This window comes from Hyla sarda, chromosome 1, assembly GCF_029499605.1.
Source record: "Hyla sarda isolate aHylSar1 chromosome 1, aHylSar1.hap1, whole genome shotgun sequence".
Classification (NCBI taxonomy): Eukaryota; Metazoa; Chordata; class Amphibia; order Anura; family Hylidae; genus Hyla; species Hyla sarda.
This window is the reverse complement of record NC_079189.1, coordinates 255,857,715-255,877,473: the sequence shown is the minus strand read 5'-3', so window position 1 is coordinate 255,877,473 and position 19,759 is coordinate 255,857,715. Positions and strand designations below refer to the sequence as shown.

At 50.1% G+C, this 19,759-nt stretch overlaps 11 pseudogenes; all 11 read right to left on the bottom strand.

Annotated features, from left to right (window-relative positions):
• Positions 1–896: 896 nt before the first annotated feature.
• Positions 897–1,016, bottom strand: LOC130326268 (5S ribosomal RNA; annotated as a pseudogene).
• A 1,071-nt stretch (positions 1,017–2,087) lies between these two features.
• Positions 2,088–2,207, bottom strand: LOC130348846 (5S ribosomal RNA; annotated as a pseudogene).
• A 3,069-nt stretch (positions 2,208–5,276) lies between these two features.
• LOC130323933 (5S ribosomal RNA) lies at positions 5,277–5,396 on the bottom strand (annotated as a pseudogene).
• A 3,286-nt stretch (positions 5,397–8,682) lies between these two features.
• Positions 8,683–8,802, bottom strand: LOC130352125 (5S ribosomal RNA; annotated as a pseudogene).
• A 1,063-nt stretch (positions 8,803–9,865) lies between these two features.
• LOC130352123 (5S ribosomal RNA) lies at positions 9,866–9,985 on the bottom strand (annotated as a pseudogene).
• A 2,877-nt stretch (positions 9,986–12,862) lies between these two features.
• LOC130352112 (5S ribosomal RNA) lies at positions 12,863–12,982 on the bottom strand (annotated as a pseudogene).
• Positions 12,983–14,473: 1,491 nt separating this feature from the next.
• LOC130346051 (5S ribosomal RNA) lies at positions 14,474–14,593 on the bottom strand (annotated as a pseudogene).
• Positions 14,594–15,450: 857 nt separating this feature from the next.
• LOC130352855 (5S ribosomal RNA) lies at positions 15,451–15,570 on the bottom strand (annotated as a pseudogene).
• Positions 15,571–15,652: 82 nt separating this feature from the next.
• LOC130335168 (5S ribosomal RNA) lies at positions 15,653–15,772 on the bottom strand (annotated as a pseudogene).
• A 3,410-nt stretch (positions 15,773–19,182) lies between these two features.
• Positions 19,183–19,302, bottom strand: LOC130348835 (5S ribosomal RNA; annotated as a pseudogene).
• Positions 19,303–19,579: 277 nt separating this feature from the next.
• Positions 19,580–19,699, bottom strand: LOC130332325 (5S ribosomal RNA; annotated as a pseudogene).
• Positions 19,700–19,759: the final 60 nt, after the last annotated feature.

The window sequence follows — 19,759 nt, the reverse complement described above, 5'->3', positions numbered from 1 at the left end:
CGTTAAGCTTAGGATGGCCGTCGACAGCTTCACACCTTGTATACTGTGGATTTAAGCATCAATAAATTCTTTTCGGAATCGGAGCGGAAGGCGGCAACAGAGCAAAATGTCAACTGTACCCGGGATTCCCAGCCAGTCTCCCATGCTGCTACTTACTGGGCCCTAAGCTGGGTAGCAGTCTGCGATCTGACGAGAGCAGGCGCGTTCAGCTTAGGATGGCCGTTGACATCTTCACACCTTGTATATTGTGGATTTAAGCATCAATAAATATTTTTTTAATCGGAGAGGAAGGCGGCAACAGAGCAAAATGTCAATGGCACCTTGGATTGCCAGCCAGTCTCCCATGCCGGTAACTGCCGGGCAGCAGTCTGCGATCTGAGGAGAGCAGGCAAGTTCAGGCTTAGGATGGCTGTTGACAGCTTCACACCCTGTATATTGTGGATTTAAGCATCAATAAATCCTTTTCCGAATCAGAGGGGAAGGCGGCAATAGATTAAAATGTCAACTGCACCCGGGATTCCCAGCCAGTCTCCCATGCTGGTACTTACCATGCTCTAAGCTGGGTAGCAGTCTGCGATCTGACAAAAGCAGGCGCGTTCAGCTTCGGATGGCCGTTGACAGCTTCACACTTTGTATACTGTAGATTTAAGCATCAATAAATAATTTTCGGAATCGGAGCAGAAACAGAGCAAAATGTCAACTGCACCCGGGATTCCCAGCCAGTCTCCCATGCCGGTACTTACCAGGCCCGAAGCTGGGTAGCAGTCTGCGATCTGACGAGAACAGGCGGATTCAGCTTAGGATGGCCGTAGACATCTTCACACCCTGTATACTGTGGATTTAAGCATCAATAAATCCTTTTCGGAATCGGAGCGTAAGGCGGCAACAGAGCAAAATGTCAACGACACCTGGGATTCCCAGCCAGTCTCCCATGCCGGTACTCACCGGGCCCTAAGCTGGGTAGCAGTCTGCGATCTGACGAGAGCAGGCGCGTTCAGCTTAGGATGGCCGTTGACAGCTTCATGTCCTTTATACTGTGCATTTAAGCATCAATAAATCCTTTTCCGAATCGGAGCGGAAGGCGGCAACAGATTAAAATGTCAACTGCACCCAGGATTCCCAGCCAGTCTCCCATGCTGGTACTTACCAGGCCCTAAGCTGGGTAGCAGTCTGCGATCTGACGAGAGCAGGCGCGTTCAGCTTAGGATGGCCGTTGACAGCTTCACGCCTTGTATATTGTGGATTTAAGCATCAATAAATATTTTTATTAATCGGAGAGGAAGGCGGCAACAGAGCAAAATGTCAATGGCACCTTGGATTGCCAGCCAGTCTCCCATGCCGGTAACTGCCGGGCAGCAGTCTGCGATCTGAGGAGAGCAGGCACGTTCAGGCTTAGGATGGCCGTTGACAGCTTCACACCCTGTATATTGTGGATTTAAGCATCAATAAATCATTTTCCGAATCGGAGCGGAAGGCGGCAACAGATTAAAATGTCAACTGCACCCGGGATTCCCAGCCAGTTCCCCATGCTGGTACTTACCAGGCCCTAAGCTGGGTAGCAGTCTGCGATCTAATGAGAGCAGGCGCGTTCAGCTTAGGATAGCCATTGACAGCTTCACACTTTGTATACTGTGGATTTAAGCATCAATAAAAAAAATTCGGAATCGGAGCAGAAACAGAGCAAAATGTCAACTGCACCCGGTAATCCCAGCCAGTCTCCTATGCTGGTATTTACCAGGCCGAAGCTGGGTAGCAGTCTGCGATCTGACAAGAACAGGCGCATTCAGCTTAGGATAGCCGTAGACGGCTTCACACCCTGTATATTGTGGATTTAAGCATCAATAAATCCTTTTCGGAATCGGAGCAAAATGTCTACAGAGCAAAATGTCAACAACACCTGAGATTCCCAGCCAGTCTCCCATGCTGGTACTTACCGGGCCCTAAGCTGGGTAGCAGTCTGCGATCTGACGAGAGCAGGCGCGTTGAGCTTAGGATGGCCGTTAACAGCCTCACGCTCTTTATACTGTGCATTTAAGCATCAATAAATCCTTTTCCGAATCGGAGCGGAAGGCGGCAACAGATTAAAATGTCAACTGCACCCGGGATTCCCAGCCAGTCTCCCATGCTGGTACTTACCAGGCCCTAAGCTGGGTAGCAGTCTGCGATCTGACGAGAGCAGGCGCGTTCAGCTTAGGATGGCCGTTGACAGCTTCACACTTTGTATACTGTGCATTTAAGCATCAATAAATCCTTTTCGGAATCGGAACGGAAGGCGGCAACAGAGCAAAATGTCAACGGCAGCCGGGATTCCCAGCCAGTGTCCCATGCCGGTACTTACCGGGCCCTAAGATCTGTACCAGTCTGCGATCTGACGAGAGCAGGCGCGTTAAGCTTAGGATGGCCGTCGACAGCTTCACACCTTGTATACTGTGGATTTAAGTATCAATAAATTATTTTCGGAATCGGAGCGGAAGGCAGCAATAGAGCTAAATGTCAACCGGGATTACCAGCCAGTCTCCCATGCCAGTACTTACCGGGCCCTAAGCTGGGTAGCAGTCTGCGATCTGACGAGAGCAGGCGCGTTCAGCTTAGGATGGCCATTGACAGCTTCATGCTTTTTATACTGTGCATTTAAGCATCAATAAATCCTTTTCGGAATCGGAACGGAAGGCGGCAACAGAGCAAAATGTCAACTGCACACGGGATTCCCAGCCAGTCTCCCATGCCGGTACTTACTGGGCCCTAAGCTGGGTAGCAGTCTGCGATCTGACGAGAGCAGGCGCGTTCAGCTTAGGATGGCCGTTGACATCTTCACGCCTTGTATATTATGGATTTAAGCATCAATAAATATTTTTTTTATCGGAAAGGAAGGCGGCAACAGAGCAAAATGTCAATGGCACCTTAAATTGCCAGCCAGTCTCCCATGCCGGTAACTGCCGGGCAGCAGTCTGCGATCTGAGGAGAGCAGGCACGTTGAGGCTTAGGATGGCCGTTGACAGCTTCACACCCTGTATATTGTGGATTTAAGCATCAATAAATCCTTTTCCGAATCAGAGCGGAAGGTGGCAACAGATTAAAATGTCAACTGCACCCGGGATTCCCAGCCAGTCTCCCATGCTGGTACTTACCAGGACCTAAGCTGGCTAGCAGTCTGCGATCTGACGAGAGCAGGCGCGTTCAGCTTAGGATGGCCGTTGACAGCTTCACACTTTGTATACTGTGGATTTAAGCATCAATAAATAATTTTCGGAATCGGAGCAGAAACAGAGCAAAATGTCAACTGCACCCGGGATTCTCAGCCAGTCTCCCTTGCTGGTACTTACCAGGCCCGAAGCTGGGTAGCAGTCTGGGATCTGACGAGAACAGGCGCGTTCAGCTTAGGATGGCCGTTGACAGCTTCTGGCCCTTTATGCTGTGCATTTAGGCATCAATAAATCCTTTTCGGAATTGGAACGAAAGGCGGCAACAGAGCAAAATGTCAACGGCAGCCGGGATTCCCAGCCAGTGTCCCATGCCGGTACTTACCGGGCCCTAAGATCTGTACCAGTCTGCGATCTGACGAGAGCAGGCGCGTTAAGCTTAGGATGGCCGTCGACAGCTTCACACCTTGTATACTGTGGATTTAAGCATCAATAAATTATTTTCGGAATCGGAGCGGAAGGCAGCAATAGAGCAAAATATCAACGGCACCCGGGATTCCCAGCCAGTCTCCCATGCCAGTACTTACCGGGCCCTAAGCTGGGTAGCAGTCTGCGATCTGACGAGAGCAGGCGCGTTCAGCTTAGGATGGCTGTTGACATCTTCACGCCTTGTATACTGTGGATTTAAGCATCAATAAATATTTTTTTTTAATCGGAGAGGAAGGCGGCAACAGATCAAAATGTCAATAGCACCTTGGATTGCCAGCCAGTCTCCCATGCCCGTACTTGCCGGGCAGCAGTCTGCGATCTGACAAGAACAGGCGCATTCAGCTTAGGATAGCCGTAGACGGCTTCACACCCTGTATATTGTGGATTTAAGCATCAATAAATCCTTTTCGGAATCGGAGCAAAATGTCTACAGAGCTACAGAGCAAAATGTCAACAACACCTGAGATTCCCAGCCAGTGTCTCATGCTGGTACTTACCGGGCCCTAAGCTGGGTAGCAGTCTGCGATCTGACGAGAGCAGGCGCGTTCAGCTTAGGATGGCCGTTGACAGCTTCACACTTTGTATACTGTGCATTTAAGCATCAATTAATACTTTTCGGAATCGGAACCGGAACGGAAGGCGGCAACAGAGCAAAATGTCAACGGCAGCCGGGATTCCCAGCCAGTGTCCCATGCCGGTACTTACCGGGCCCTAAGATCTGTACCAGTCTGCGATCTGACGAGAGCAGGCGCGTTAAGCTTAGGATGGCCGTCGACAGCTTCACACCTTGTATACTGTGGATTTAAGCATCAATAAATTCTTTTCGGAATCGGAGCGGAAGGCGGCAACAGAGCAAAATGTCAACTGTACCCGGGATTCCCAGCCAGTCTCCCATGCCGCTACTTACTGGGCCCTAAGCTGGGTATCAGTCTGCGATCTGACGAGAGCAGGCGCGTTCAGCTTAGGATGGCCGTTGACATCTTCACACCTTGTATATTGTGGATTTAAGCATCAATAAATATTTTTTTAATCGGAGAGGAAGGCGGCAACAGAGCAAAATGTCAATGGCACCTTGGATTGCCAGCCAGTCTCCCATGCCGGTAACTGCCGGGCAGCAGTCTGCGATCTGAGGAGAGCAGGCAAGTTCAGGCTTAGGATGGCTGTTGACAGCTTCACACCCTGTATATTGTGGATTTAAGCATCAATAAATCCTTTTCCGAATCGGAGGGGAAGGCGGCAATAGATTAAAATGTCAACTGCACCCGGGATTCCCAGCCAGTCTCCCATGCTGGTACTTACCATGCTCTAAGCTGGGTAGCAGTCTGCGATCTGACAAAAGCAGGCGCGTTCAGCTTCGGATGGCCGTTGACAGCTTCACACTTTGTATACTGTGGATTTAAGCATCAATAAATAATTTTCGGAATCGGAGCAGAAACAGAGCAAAATGTCAACTGCACCCGGGATTCCCAGCCAGTCTCCCATGCCGGTACTTACCAGGCCCGAAGCTGGGTAGCAGTCTGCGATCTGACGAGAACAGGCGGATTCAGCTTAGGATGGCCGTAGACATCTTCACACCCTGTATACTGTGGATTTAAGCATCAATAAATCCTTTTCGGAATCGGAGCGTAAGGCGGCAACAGAGCAAAATGTCAACGACACCTGGGATTCCCAGCCAGTCTCCCATGCTGGTACTCACCGGGCCCTAAGCTGGGTAGCAGTCTGCGATCTGACGAGAGCAGGCGCGTTCAGCTTAGGATGGCCGTTGACAGCTTCATGTCCTTTATACTGTGCATTTAAGCATCAATAAATCCTTTTCCGAATCGGAGCGGAAGGCGGCAACAGATTAAAATGTCAACTGCACCCAGGATTCCCAGCCAGTCTCCCATGCTGGTACTTACCAGGCCCTAAGCTGGGTAGCAGTCTGCGATCTGACGAGAGCAGGCGCGTTCAGCTTAGGATGGCCGTTGACAGCTTCACGCCTTGTATATTGTGGATTTAAGCATCAATAAATATTTTTATTAATCGGAGAGGAAGGCGGCAACAGAGCAAAATGTCAATGGCACCTTGGATTGCCAGCCAGTCTCCCATGCCGGTAACTGCCGGGCAGCAGTCTGCGATCTGAGGAGAGCAGGCACGTTCAGGCTTAGGATGGCCGTTGACAGCTTCACACCCTGTATATTGTGGATTTAAGCATCAATAAATCATTTTCCGAATCAGAGCGGAAGGCGGCAACAGATTAAAATGTCAACTGCACCCGGGATTCCCAGCCAGTTCCCCATGCTGGTACTTACCAGGCCCTAAGCTGGGTAGCAGTCTGCGATCTAATGAGAGCAGGCGCGTTCAGCTTAGGATAGCCATTGACAGCTTCACACTTTGTATACTGTGGATTTAAGCATCAATAAAAAAAATTCGGAATCGGAGCAGAAACAGAGCAAAATGTCAACTGCACCCGGTAATCCCAGCCAGTCTCCTATGCTGGTATTTACCAGGCCGAAGCTGGGTAGCAGTCTGCGATCTGACAAGAACAGGCGCATTCAGCTTAGGATAGCCGTAGACGGCTTCACACCCTGTATATTGTGGATTTAAGCATCAATAAATCCTTTTCGGAATCGGAGCAAAATGTCTACAGAGCTACAGAGCTACAGAGCAAAATGTCAACAACACCTGAGATTCCCAGCCAGTCTCCCATGCTGGTACTTACCGGGCCCTAAGCTGGGTAGCAGTCTGCGATCTGACGAGAGCAGGCGCGTTGAGCTTAGGATGGCCGTTAACAGCCTCACGCTCTTTATACTGTGCATTTAAGCATCAATAAATCCTTTTCCGAATCGGAGCGGAAGGCGGCAACAGATTAAAATGTCAACTGCACCCGGGATTCCCAGCCAGTCTCCCATGCTGGTACTTACCAGGCCCTAAGCTGGGTAGCAGTCTGCGATCTGACGAGAGCAGGCGCGTTCAGCTTAGGATGTCCGTTGACAGCTTCACACTTTGTATACTGTGCATTTAAGCATCAATAAATCCTTTTCGGAATCGGAGCGGAAGGCGGCAACAGATTAAAATGTCAACTGCACCCGGGATTCCCAGCCAGTCTCCCATGCTGGTACTTACCAGGCCCTAAGCTGGGTAGCAGTCTGCGATCTGACGAGAGCAAGCGCGTTCAGCTTAGGATGGCCGTTGACATCTTCACGCCTTGTATATTGTGGATTTAAGCATCAATAAATATTTTTTTTAATCGGAGAGGAAGGCGGCAACAGAGCAAAATGTCAATGGCACCTTGGATTGCCAGCCAGTCTCCCATGCCGGTAACTGCCGGGCAGCAGTCTGCGATCTGAGGAGAGCAGGCACGTTCAGGCTTAGGATGGCCGTTGACAGCTTCACACCCTGTATATTGTGCATTTAAGCATCAATAAATCCTTTTCGGAATTGGAAACGGAAACGGAAGGCGGCAACAGAGCAAAATGTCAACGGCAGCCGGGATTCCCAGCCAGTGTCCCATGCCGGTACTTACCGGGCCCTAAGATCTGTACCAGTCTGCCATCTGACAAGAGCAGGCGCGTTCAGCTTAGAATGGCCATTGACAGCTTCATGATTTTTATACTGTGCATTTAAGCATCAATAAATCCTTTTCGGAATCGGAACGGAAGGCGGCAACAGAGCAAAATGTCAACTACACCTGGGATTTCCAGCCAGTCTCCCATGCCGGTACTTACTGGGCCCTAAGCTGGGTAGCAGTCTGCGATCTGACGAGAGCAGGCGCGTTCAGCTTAGGATGGCCGTTGACATCTTCATGCGTTGTATATTGTGGATTTAAGCATCAATAAATATTTTTATTAATCGGAGAGGAAGGCGGCAACAGAGCAAAATGTCAATGGCACCTTGGATTGCCAGCCAGTCTCCCACGCCGGTCTCTGCCGGGCAGCAGTCTGCGATCTGAGGAGAGCAGACACGTTCAGCTTAGGATGGCCGTTGACAGCTTCACACCCTGTATATTGTGGATTTAAGCATCAATAAATCCTTTTCCGAATCGGAGCGGAAGGCGGCAACAGATTAAAATGTCAGCTGCACCCGGGATTCCAGCCAGTCTACCATGCTGGTACTTACCAGGCCCTAAGCTGGGTAGCAGTCTGCGATCTGACGAGAACAGACACATTCAGCTTAGGATGGCCGTAGACATCTTCTTGTCCTTTATACTGTGCATTTAAGCATCAATAAATCCTTTTCGGAATTGGAACGGAAGGCGGCAACAGAGCAAAATGTCAACGGCAGCCGGGATTCCCAGCCAGTGTCCCATGCCGGTACTTACCGGGCCCTAAGATCTGTACCAGTCTGCGATCTGACGAGAGCAGGCGCGTTACGCTTAGGATGGCCGTCGACAGCTTCACACCTTGTATACTGTGGATTTAAGCATCAATAAATTATTTTCAGAATCGGAGTTGAAGGCAGCAATAGAGCAAAATGTCAACGGCACCCGGGATTCCCAGCCAGTCTCCCATGCCAATACTTACCGGGCCTTAAGCTGGGTAGCAGTCTGCGATCTGACAAGAGCAGGCGCGTTCAGCTTAGGATGGCCATTGACAGCTTCATGCTTTTTATACTGTGCATTTAAGCATCAATAAATCCTTTTCGGAATCGGAACGGAAGGCGGCAACAGAGCAAAATGTCAACTGCACCCGGGATTCCCAGCTAGTCTCCCATACCGGTACTTACTGGGCCCTAAGCTGCGTAGCAGTCTGCGATCTGACGAGAGCAGGCGCGTTCAGCTTAGGATGGCCGTTGACATCTTCACGCCTTGTATACTGTGGATTTAAGCATCAATAAATATTTTTTTTAATCGGAGAAGAAGGCGGCAACAGAGCAAAATGTCAATAGCACCTTGGATTGCCAGCCAGTCTTCCATGCCCGTACTTGCCGGGCAGCAGTCTGCGATCTGACAAGAACAGGCACATTCAGCTTAGGATAGCCGTAGACGGCTTCACACCCTGTATACTGTGGATTTAAGCATCAATAAATCCTTTTCGGAATCGGAGCAAAATGTCTACAGAGCTATAGAGCAAAATGTCAACAACACCTGAGATTCCCAGCCAGTCTCCCATGCTGGTACTTACCGGGCCCTAAGCTGGGTAGCAGTCTGCGATCTGACGAGAGCAGGCGCGTTCAGCTTAGGATGGACGTTGACAGCTTCACGCCCTTTATACTGTGCATTTAAGCATCAATAAATCCTTTTCCGAATCGGAGCGGAAGGCGGCAACAGATTAAAATGTCAACTGCACCCGGGATTCCCAGCCAGTCTCCCATGCTGGTACTTACCAGGCCCTAAGCTGGGTAGCAGTCTGCGATCTGACGAGAGCAGGCACGTTCAGCTTAGGATGGCCATTGAAAGCTTTATGCTTTTTATACTGTGCATTTAAGCATCAATAAATCCTTTTCGGAATCGGAACGGAAGGCGGCAACAGAGCAAAATGTCAACTGCACCCGGGATTCCCAGCCAGTCTCCCATGCCGGTACTTACTGGGCCCTAAGCTGGGTAGCAGTCTGCGATCTGACGAGAGCAGGCGTGTTCAGCTTAGGATGGCCGTTGACATCTTCATGCCTTGTATATTGTGGATTTAAGCATCAATAAATATTTTTATTAATCGGAGAGGAAGGCGGCAACAGAGCAAAATGGCAATGGCACCTTGGATTGCCAGCCAGTATCCCATGCCGGTATCTGCCGGGCAGCAGTCTGCGATCTGAGGAGAGCAGGCACGTTCAGGCTTAGGATGGCCGTTGACAGCTTCACACCCTGTACATTGTGGATTTAAGCATCAATAAATCCTTTTCCGAATCGGACCGGAAGGCGGCAACAGATTAAAATGTCAACTGCACCCGGGATTCCCAGCCAGTCTACCATGCTGGTACTTACCAGGCCCTAAGCTGGGTAGCAGTCTGCGATCTGACGAGAGCAGGCGCGTTCAGCTTAGGATGGCCGTTGACAGCTTCACACTTTGTAAACTGTGGATTTAAGCATCAATAAATAATTTTCGGAATCGGAGCAAAATGTCAACTGCACTCGGTATTCCCAGCCAGTCTCCCATGCTGGTACTTACCAGGCCCGAAGCTGGGTAGCAGTCTGCGCTCTGACGAGAACAGGCGCATTCAGCTTAGGATGGCCGTAGACATCTTCACACCCTGTATACTGTGGATTTAAGCATCAATAAATCCTTTTCGGAATCAAAGCGTAAGGCGGCAACAGAGCAAAATGTCAACGACACCTGGGATTCCCAGCCAGTCTCCCATGCTGGTACTTACCAGGCCCTAAGCTGGGTAGCAGTCTGCGATCTGACGAGAGCAGGCGCGTTCAGCTTAGGATGGCCGTTGACAGCTTCTTGCCCTTTATACTGTGCATTTAAGCATCAATAAATCCTTTTCGGAATCGGAACGGAAGGCGGCAACAGAGCAAAATGTCAACGGCAGCCGGGATTCCCAGCCAGTCTCCCATGCCAGTACTTACCGGGCCCTAAGATCTGTACTAGTCTGCGATCCGACGAGAGCAGGCGCGTTAAGCTCAGGATGGCCGTCGACAGCTTCACACCTTGTATACTGTGGATTTAAGCATCAATAAATTATTTTCGGAATCGGAGCGCAAGGCAGCAATAGAGCAAAATGTCAACGGCACCCGTGATTCCCAGCCAGTCTCCCATGCCAATACTTACCGGGCCTTAAGCTGGGTAGCAGTCTGCGATCTGACAAGAGCAGGCGCAGTCAGCTTAGGATGGCCATTGACAGCTTCATGCTTTTTATACTGTGCATTTAAGCATCAATAAATCCTTTTCGGAATCGGAACGGAAGGCGGCAACAGAGCAAAATGTCAACTGCACCCGGGATTCCCAGCTAGTCTCCCATACCGGTACTTACTGGGCCCTAAGCTGCGTAGCAGTCTGCGATCTGACGAGAGCAGGCACGTTCAGCTTAGGATGGCCGTTGACATCTTCACGCCTTGTATACTGTGGATTTAAGCATCAATAAATATTTTTTTTAATCGGAGAGGAAGGCGGCAACAGAGCAAAATGTCAATAGCACCTTGGATTGCCAGCCAGTCTCCCATGCCCGTACTTGCCGGGCAGCAGTCTGTGATCTGACAAGAACAGGCACATTCAGCTTAGGATAGCCGTAGACGGCTTCACACCCTGTATACTGTGGATACTGTGGATTTAAGCATCAATAAATCCTTTTCGGAATCGGAGCAAAATGTCTACAGAGCTACAGAGCAAAATGTCAACAACACCTGAGATTCCCAGCCAGTCTCCCATGCTGGTACTTACCAGGCCCTAAGCTGGGTAGCAGTCTGCGATCTGACGAGAGCAGGCACGTTCAGCTTTGGATGGCTGTTGACAGCTTCACACTTTGTATACTGTGGATTTAAGCATCAATAAATAATTTTCGGAATCGGAGCAGAAACAGAGCAAAATGTCAACTGCACCCAGGATTCCCAGCCAGTCTCCCATGCTGGTACTTACCAGGCCCGAAGCTGGGTAGCAGTCTGCGATCTGACGAGAACAAACACATTCAGCTTAGGATGGCCGTAGACATCTTCTTGTCCTTTATACTGTGCATTTAAGCATCAATAAATCCTTTTCGGAATTGGAACGGAAGGCGGCAACAGAGCAAAATGTCAACGGCAGCCGGGATTCCCAGCCAGTGTCCCATGCCTGTACTTACCGGGCCCTAAGATCTGTACCAGTCTGCGATCTGACGAGAGCAGGCGCGTTACGCTTAGGATGGCCGTCGACAGCTTCACACCTTGTATACTGTGGATTTAAGCATCAATAAATTATTTTCAGAATCGGAGTTGAAGGCAGCAATAGAGCAAAATGTCAACGGCACCCGGGATTCCCAGCCAGTCTCCCATGCCAATACTTACCGGGCCTTAAGCTGGGTAGCAGTCTGCGATCTGACAAGAGCAGGCGCGTTCAGCTTTTGATGGCCATTGACAGCTTCATGCTTTTTATACTGTGCATTTAAGCATCAATAAATCCTTTTCGGAATCGGAACGGAAGGCGGCAACAGAGCAAAATGTCAGCTGCACCCGGGATTCCCAGCTAGTCTCCCATACCGGTACTTACTGGGCCCTAAGCTGCGTAGCAGTCTGCGATCTGACGAGAGCAGGCGCGTTCAGCTTAGGATGGACGTTGACAGCTTCATGCCCTTTATACTGTGCATTTAAGCATCAATAAATCCTTTTCCGAATCGGAGCGGAAGGCGGCAATAGATTAAAATGTCAACTGCACCCGGGATTCCCAGCCAGTCTCCCATGCTGGTACTTACCAGGCCCTAAGCTGGGTAGCAGTCTGCGATCTGACGAGAGCAGGCACGTTCAGCTTAGGATGGCCATTGACAGCTTTATGCTTTTTATACTGTGCATTTAAGCATCAATAAATCCTTTTCGGAATCGGAACGGAAGGCGGCAACAGAGCAAAATGTCAACTGCACCCGGGATTCCCAGCCAGTCTCCCATGCCGGTACTTACTGGGCCCTAAGCTGGGTAGCAGTCTGCGATCTGACGAGAGCAGGCGCGTTCAGCTTAGGATGGCCGTTGACATCTTCATGCCTTGTATATTGTGGATTTAAGCATCAATAAATATTTTTATTAATCGGAGAGTAAGGCGGCAACAGAGCAAAATGGCAATGGCACCTTGGATTGCCAGCCAGTATCCCATGCCGGTATCTGCCAGGCAGCAGTCTGCGATCTGAGGAGAGCAGGCACGTTCAGGCTTAGGATGGCCGTTGACAGCTTCACACCCTGTACATTGTGGATTTAAGCATCAATAAATCCTTTTCCGAATCGGACCGGAAGGCGGCAACAGATTAAAATGTCAACTGCACCCGGGATTCCCAGCCAGTCTACCATGCTGGTACTTACCAGGCCCTAAGCTGGGTAGCAGTCTGCGATCTGACGAGAGCAGGCGCGTTCAGCTTAGGATGGCCGTTGACAGCTTCACACTTTGTAAACTGTGGATTTAAGCATCAATAAATAATTTTCGGAATCGGAGCAAAATGTCAACTGCACTCGGGATTCCCAGCCAGTCTCCCATGCTGGTACTTACCAGGCCCGAAGCTGGGTAGCAGTCTGCAATCTGACGAGAACAGGCGCATTCAGCTTAGGATGGCCGTAGACATCTTCACACCCTGTATACTGTGGATTTAAGCATCAATAAATCCTTTTCGGAATCGGAGCGTAAGGCGGCAACAGAGCAAAATGTCAACGACACCTGGGATTCCCAGCCAGTCTCCCATGCTGGTACTTACCAGGCCCTAAGCTGGGTAGCAGTCTGCGATCTGACGAGAGCAGGCGCGTTCAGCTTAGGATGGCCGTTGACAGCTTCTTGCCCTTTATACTGTGCATTTAAGCATCAATAAATCCTTTTCGGAATCGGAACGGAAGGCGGCAACAGAGCAAAATGTCAACGGCAGCCGGGATTCCCAGCCAGTCTCTCATGCCAGTACTTACCGGGCCCTAAGATCTGTACCAGTCTGCGATCTGACGAGAGCAGGCGCGTTAAGCTCAGGATGGCCGTCGACAGCTTCACACCTTGTATACTGTGGATTTAAGCATCAATAAATTATTTTCGGAATCGGAGCGCAAGGCAGCAATAGAGCAAAATGTCAACGGCAACCGGGATTCCCAGCCAGTCTCCCATGCCAGTACTTACCGGGCCCTAAGCTGGGTAGCAGTTTGCGATCTGACGAGAGCAGGCGCGTTCAGCTTAGGATGGCCATTGACAGCTTTATGCTTTTTATACTGTGCATTTAAGCATCAATAAATCCTTTTCGGAATCGAAACAGAAGGCGGCAACAGAGCAAAATGTCAACTGCACCCGGGATTCCCAGCCAGTCTCCAATACCGGTACTTACTGGGCCCTAAGCTGCATAGCAGTCTGCGGTCTGACGAGAGCAGGTGCGTTCAGCTTAGGATGGCCGTTGACATCTTCACGACTTGTATACTGTGGATTTAAGCATCAATAAATATATTTTTTTAATCGGAGAGGAAGGCGGCAACAGAGCAAAATGTCAATAGCACCTTGGATTGCCAGCCAGTCTCCCATGCCCGTACTTGCCGGGCAGCAGTCTGCGATCTGACAAGAACAGGCACATTCAGCTTAGGATAGCCGTAGACGGCTTCACACCCTGTATACTGTGGATTTAAGCATCAATAAATCCTTTTCGGAATCGGAGCAAAATGTCTACAGAGCTACAGAGCAAAATGTCAACAACACCTGAGATTCCCAGCCAGTCTCCCATGCTGGTACTTACCGGGCCCTAAGCTGGGTAGCAGTCTGCAATCTGACGAGAGCAGGCGCGTTCAGCTTAGGATGGCCGTTGACAGCTTCATGCCCTTTATACTGTGCATTTAAGCATCAATAAATCCTTTTCCGAATCGGAGCAGAAGGCGGCAACAGATTAAAATGTCAACTGCACCCGGGATTCCCAGCCAGTCTCCCATGCTGATACTTACCAGGCCCTAAGCTGGGTAGCAGTCTGCGATCTGACGAGAGCAGGCACGTTCAGCTTAGGATGGCCGTTGACAGCTTCACACTTTGTATACTGTGCATTTAAGCATCAATAAATCCTTTTCGGAATCGGAACGGAAGGCGGCAACAGATTAAAATGTCAACTGCACCCGGGATTCCCAGCCAGTCTCTCATGCCAGTACTTACCGGGCCCTAAGATCTGTACCAGTCTGCGATCTGACGAGAGCAGGCGCGTTAAGCTCAGGATGGCCGTCGACAGCTTCACACCTTGTATACTGTGGATTTAAGCATCAATAAATTATTTTCGGAATCGGAGCGGAAGGCAGCAATAGAGCAAAATGTCAACGGCACCCGGGATTCCCAGCCAGTCTCCCATGCCAGTACTTACCGGGCCCTAACCTGGGTAGCAGTCTGCGATCTGACGAGAGCAGGCGCATTCAGCTTAGGATGGCCATTGACAGCTTCATGCTTTTTATACTGTGCATTTAAGCATCAATAAATCCTTTTCGGAATCGGAGAGGAAGAAGGCAACAGAGCAAAATGTCAATAGCACCTTGGATTGCCAGCCAGTCTCCCATGCCCGTTCTTGCCGGGCAGCAGTCTGCGATGTGACAAGAACAGGCACATTCAGCTTAGGATAGCCGTAGACGGCTTCAGACCCTGTATACTGTGGATTTAAGCATCAATAAATCCTTTTCGGAATCGGAGCGGAAGGCGGCTAAAGAGCAAAATGTCAACAACACCTGGGACTCCCAGCCAGTCTCCCATGCTGGTACTTACCGGGCCCTAAGCTGGGTAGCAGTCTGCGATCTGACGAGAGCAGGCGCGTTCAGCTTAGGATGGCCGATGACAGCTTCACGCCCTTTATACTGTGCATTTAAGCATCAATAAATCCATTTCGGAATCGGAACGGAAGGTGGCAACAGAGCAAAATGTCAACTGCACCCGGGATTCCCAGCCAGTCTCCCATGCTGGTACTTACTGGGCCCTAAGCTGGGTAGCAGTCTGCGATCTGACGAGAGCAGGCGCGTTCAGTTTAGGATGGCCGTTGACATCTTCACGCCTTGTATATTGTGGATTTAAGCATCAATAAATATTTTTATTAATCGGAGAGGAAGGCGGCAACAGAGCAAAATGTCAATGGCACCTTGGATTGCCAGCCAGTCTCCCATGCCGGGCAGCAGTCTGCGATCTGAGGAGAGCAGGCAAGTTCAGGCTTAGGATGGCCGTTGAGAGCTTCACACCCTGTATATTGTGGATTTAAGCATCAATAAATCCTTTTCCGAATCGGAGCGGAAGGCGGCAACAGATTAAAATGTCAACTGCACCCGGGATTCCCAGCCAGTCTCCCATGCTGGTACTTGCCAGGCCCTAAGCTGGGTAGCAGTCTGCGATCTGACGAGAGCAGGCGCGTTCAGCTTAGGATGGCCGTTGACAGCTTCACACTTTGTATACTGTGGATTTAAGCATCAATAAATCCTTTTCGGAATCGGAACGGAAGGCGGCAACAGAGCAAAATGTCAACGGCACCTGGGATTCCCAGCCAGTCTCCCATGCCAGTACTTACCGGGCCCTAAGCTGGGTAGCAGTCTACGATCTGACGAGAGCAGGCGCGTTCAGCTTAGGATGGCCATTGACAGCTTCATGCTTTTTATACTGTGCATTTAAGCATCAATAAATCCTTTTCGGAATCGGAGAGGAAGGCGGCAACAGAGCAAAATGTCAATAGCACCTTGGATTGCCAGCCAGTCTCCCATGCCCGTACTTGCCGGGCAGCAGTCTGCGATCTGACAAGAACAGGCACATTCAGCTTAGGATAGCCGTAGATGGCTTCACACAATGTATACTGTGGATTTAAGCATCAATAAATCCTTTTCGGAATCGGAACGGAAGGCGGCAACAGAGCAAAATGTCAACGGCAGCCGGAATTCCCAGCCAGTGTCCCATGCCTGTACTTACCGGGCACTAAGATCTGTACCAGTCTGCGATCTGACGAGAGCAGGAGCGTTAAGCTTAGGATGGCCGTCGACAGCTTCACACCTTGTATACTGTGGATTTAAGCATCAATAAATTCTTTTCGGAATCGGAGCAGAAGGCAGCAATAGAACAAAATGTCAACCGGGATTCCCAGCCAGTCTCCCATGCCAGTACTTACCGGGCCCTAAGCTGGGTAGCAGTCTGCGATCTGACGAGAGCAGGCGCGTTCAGCTTAGGATGGCTGTTGACATCTTCATGCATTGTATATTGTGGATTTAAGCATCAATAAATATTTTTATTAATCAGAGAGGAAGGCGGCAACAGAGCAAAATGTCAATGGCACCTTGGATTGCCAGCCAGTCTCCCACGCCGGTATCTGCCGGGCAGCAGTCTGCGATCGGAGGAGAGCAGACACGTTCAGCTTAGGATGGCCGTTGACAGCTTCATGCTTTTTATACTGTGCATTTAAGCATCAATAAATCCTTTTCGGAATCGGAACGGAAGGCGGCAACAGAGCAAAATGTCAACTGCACCCGGGATTCCCAGCCAGTCTCCCATGCCGGTACTTACTGGGCAGCAGTCTGCGATCTGACGAGAGCAGGCGCGTTCAGCTTAGGATGGCCGTTGACATCTTCACGCCTTGTATATTGTGGATTTAAGCATCAATAAATATTTTTTTAATCGGAGAGGAAGGCGGCAACAGAGCAAAATGTCAATGGTACCTTGGATTGCCAGCCAGTCTCCCATGCCGGTAACTGCCGGGCAGCAGTCTGCGATCTGAGGAGAGCAGGCACGTTCAGGCTTAGGATGGCCGTTGACAGCTTCACACCCTGTATTTTGTGGATTTAAGCATTAATAAATCCTTTTCCGAATCTGAGCGGAAGGCGGCAACAGATTAAAATGTCGACTGCACCTGGGATTCCCAGCCAGTCTCCCATGCTGGTACTTACCAGGCCCTAAGCTGGGTAGCAGTCTGCGATCTGACGAGAGCAGGCGCGTTCAGCTTAGGATGGCCGTTGACAGCTTCACACTTTGTATACTGTGGATTTAAGCATCAATAATAATTTTCGGACTCGGAGCCGAAACAGAGCATAATGTCAACTGCACCCGGGATTCCCAGCCAGTCTCCCATGCTGGTACTTACCAGGCCCGAAGCTGGGTAGCAGTCTGACGAGAACAGGCACATTCAGCTTAGGATGGCCGTAGACTTCTTCACACCCTGTATACTGTGGATTTAAGCATCAATAAATCCTTTTCGGAATCGGAGCGTAAGGCGGCAACAGAGCAAAATGTCAACGGCAACCGGGATTCCCAGCCAGTGTCCCATGCCAGTACTTACAGGGCCCTAAGATCTGTACCAGTCTGCGATCTGACGAGAGCAGGCGCGTTAAGCTTAGGATGGCCATTGACAGCTTCACGATTTTTATACTGTGCATTTAAGCATCAATAAATCCTTTTCGGAATCGGAACGGAAGGCGGCAACAGAGCAAAATGTCAACGGCAGCCGGGATTCCCAGCCAGTCTCCCATGCCGGTACTTACTGGGCCCTAAGCTGGGTAGCAGTCTGCGATCTGACGAGAGCAGGCGCGTTCAGCTTAGGATGGCCGTTGACATCGTCACGCATTGTATAATGTGGATTTTAGCATCAATAAATATTTTTATTAATCGGAGAGGAAGGCGGCAACAGAGCAAAATGTCAATGGCACCTTGGATTGCCAGCCAGTCTCCTACGCCGGTATCTGCCGGGCAGCAGTCTGCGATCTGAGGAGAGCAGACACGTTCAGCTTAGGATGGCCGTTGACAGCTTCACACCCTGTATATTGTGGATTTAAGCATCAATAAATCCTTTTCCGAATCAGAGCGGAAGGCGGCAACAGATTAAAACGTCAACTGCACCCGGGATTCCAGCCAGTCTACCATGCTGGTGCTTACCAGGCCCTAAGCTGGGTAGCAGTCTGCAATCTGACGAGAGCAGGCGCGTTAAGCTTAGGATGGCCGTCGACAGCTTCACACCTTGTATACTGTGGATTTAAGCATCAATAAATTCTTTTCGGAATCGGAGCGGAAGGCAGCAATAGAGCAAAATGTCAACGGCACCTGGGATTCCCAGCCAGTCTCCCATGCCCGTACTTGCCGGGCAGCAGTCTGCGATCTGACAAGAACAGGCACATTCAGCTTAGGATAGCCGTAGAAGGCTTCACACAATGTATACTGTGGATTTAAGCATCAATAAATCCTTTTCGGAATCGGAACGGAAGGCGGCAACAGAGCAAAATGTCAACGGCAGCCGGGATTCCCAGCCAGTGTCCCATGCCGGTACTTACCGGGCACTAAGATCTGTACCAGTCTGCGATCTGACGAGAGCAGGCGCGTTAAGCTTAGGATGGCCGTCGACATCTTCACACCTTGTATACTGTTGATTTAAGCATCAATAAATTATTTTCGGAATCGGAGCGGAAGGCAGCAATAGAGCAAAATGTCAACGGCACCCGGGATTCCCAGCCAGTCTCCCATGCCAGTACTTACCGGACCCTAAGCTGGGTAGCAGTCTGCGATCTGACAAGAGCAGGCGCGTTCAGCTTAGGATGGCCATTGACAGCTTAATGCTTTTTATACTGTGCATTTAAGCATCAATAAATCCTTTTCGAAATCGGAACGGAAGGCGGCAACAGAGCAAAATGTCAACTGCACCCGGGATTCCCAGCCAGTCTCCCATGCCGGTACTTACTGGGCCCTAAGCTGGGTAGCAGTCTGCGATCTGACGAGAGCAGGCGCGTTCAGCTTAGGATGGCCGTTGACAGCTTCACACTTTGTATACTGTGGATTTAAGCATCAAAAAATATTTTTTTAATCGGAGAGGAAGGCGGCAACAGAGCAAAATGTCAATGGCACCTTGGATTGCCAGCCAGTCTCCCATGCAGGTAACTGCCGGGCAGCAGTCTGCGATCTGAGGAGAGCAGGCACGTTCAGGCTTAGGATGGCCGTTGACAGCTTCACACCCTGTATATTGTGGATTTAAGCATCAATAAATCCTTTTCCGAATCGGAGCGGAAGGCGGCAACAGATTAAAATGTCAACTGCACCCGGGATTCCCAGCCAGTCTCCCATGCTGGTACTTACCAGGCCCTAAGCTGGGTAGCAGTCTGCGATCTGACGAGAGCAGGCGCGTTCAGCTTAGGATGGCCGTTGACAGCTTCACACTTTGTATACTGTGGATTTAAGCATCAATAAATAATTTTCGGAATCGGAGCAGAAACAGAGCAAAATGTCAACTGCACCCAGGATTCCCAGCCAGTCTCCCATGCTGGTACTTACCAGGCCCGAAGCTGGGTAGCAGTCTGCGATCTGACGAGAACAGGCGCATTCAGCTTAGGATGGCCGTAGACATCTTCACACCCTGTATACTGTGGATTTAAGCATCAATAAATCCTTTTCGGAATCGGCGCGGAAGGCGGCAACAGAGCAAAATGTCAACGACACCTGGGATTCCCAGCCAGTCTCCCATGCTGGTACTTACCGGGCCCTAAGCTGGGTAGCAGTCTGCGATCTGATGAGAGCAGGTGCGTTCAGCTTAGGATGGCCGTTGACAGCTTCTTGCCCTTTATACTGTGCATTTAAGCATCAATAAATCCTTTTCGGAATCGGAAC